Genomic DNA, 1,719 nt, shown 5'->3' with positions numbered 1-1,719 from the left:
AGCTCTATACTCACCATTTAAAAATGGTGAAAGATTTAATTTTACGGCTTTCAGAGAGATAACGCCAGATCAGATTTACATGTAAACTAAACAAGCCATAGTTCAGTGCCTCATTACATAAGAATAGTTTACGCTTCACTTAATGAATACATCATTTAGGGCTTCACATTTTTAAATACTTTATATTTTATGGAGGGAAGGGCCTCTTATTTGCTCTTTTTGATATCTATATTCCCATATCTGTGAATGATTCGGATTTATCTTTCTTAGCAGCCCTCTGAATATATATAATTATAAAATTGATAATTATCTTCAATTTTTAAACGATTAATTAAATTATTTATTCATTTATAAGCCGATAATCTTTACAATAACTTATATACTAAATAATAATGTTATTAAATGATGTATGGTATATTGCAGACATTAAATATATTTTTTATAATTCAATTGAATGCTAACGCATAAAATATTGAGGATAATTATATATTATATTACATTAATTTTGTAACAAAGCAATATCGGTTTTCGATTTACGAGTTGCACGATAGGTAAAAGTCGTCAAACACATTGATATCGTGGAAAATCGTTGGCAAAAAGACTACAGAATGTAATATAATAAATGGAGAAAATATCACTTTAATTGTTCTTTCACTACATTTATCATTGATTTATTTCTTTTCATACATTTGTGACTTTTCTACATTATTTGTTATGCGCTCCAGTTAATGCTTATATACATGCAAGCCAATGTTAATTGCCGCCCAGAATGTTGCCTACATAAAGTAGATATAAACATAATTATTATATTATACTTGTTTTTGCAATTTTTCTGCTTTCTTTATTATGCAATCAAATTGTTTATATATAGTATTTATAGATAAACTGTGTCTAGAAATGATGCTATTGGTCTGGTTAAGTGCTCGAAATCGTTCTATAATAATTATTATACGTTATAAATTATGTTATTATTAATATTTGTTTGCTATGACTCAATATTAATGTGTACAATTATAATTACACGCGGCTAAGTCCCTGTAGCGCAGTGGATAGCGCGTTGGACTTCTAATCCAAAGGTCCCGGGTTCGAATCCCGGCAGGGATGATTTTTTAATTTAAATTCGTCAATAATACATTTATAAATGTATGCAAACAAAATTATTATGTGCCCATACACTTTATTAATGCTTAATTATATATTAAGTACTCTAAATTGTTCCATATGCAAACTGTACAGAGAATCAACAATGTGTACCCCTACACTTTATTGTTATTGCGTGCTTTTATACTTTTAAATATATATATATACACTGTATATAGGTTATAAGAGAATAGAACAGTATTATGTGCCTATTTATATGTAAGTATTTACCCATTTATCTTACAATGTCAGTTGTCTGTATATACTTAAACAGTAAAAAAAGTTTCGATACACATAATGCATATCTTTCAACACTATTCTCGAAATAGTGTTATCAATGTATGGAGATGAATATCGGTAACAAACCACGTCACACAATACATGCGAAATTCTCAAAGAGGATATAATATAAACAAAATTTATGTAAACATAATCATAAATTAGTAAAGTTACGGTTTCCTGTCGTCATCCAGTTCTCGATAATAAATCACTCGAATTACGCATATGTTATTCATTTAATTTAAAATAAATACTTATCTAGAATTCATTTACAGCTTACTCCTTGGCATAAATACATAT

General features: G+C 27.9%; 1 non-coding gene across 1 annotated transcript; it reads left to right on the top strand.

Annotated features, from left to right (window-relative positions):
* Positions 1-1,031: 1,031 nt before the first annotated feature.
* On the top strand, positions 1,032-1,104 carry Trnar-ucu. The gene has a single exon. It is a non-coding gene; the product is annotated as a tRNA-Arg (tRNA).
* Positions 1,105-1,719: the final 615 nt, after the last annotated feature.

Source organism: Centruroides sculpturatus, unplaced genomic scaffold, assembly GCF_000671375.1.
Source record: "Centruroides sculpturatus isolate CEXI.00-Female unplaced genomic scaffold, Cexi_2.0 scaffold1052, whole genome shotgun sequence".
Taxonomy (NCBI): Eukaryota; Metazoa; Arthropoda; class Arachnida; order Scorpiones; family Buthidae; genus Centruroides; species Centruroides sculpturatus.
Note: the sequence above shows the minus strand (reverse complement) of the source record. Positions and strands in the feature narration are given on the sequence as shown.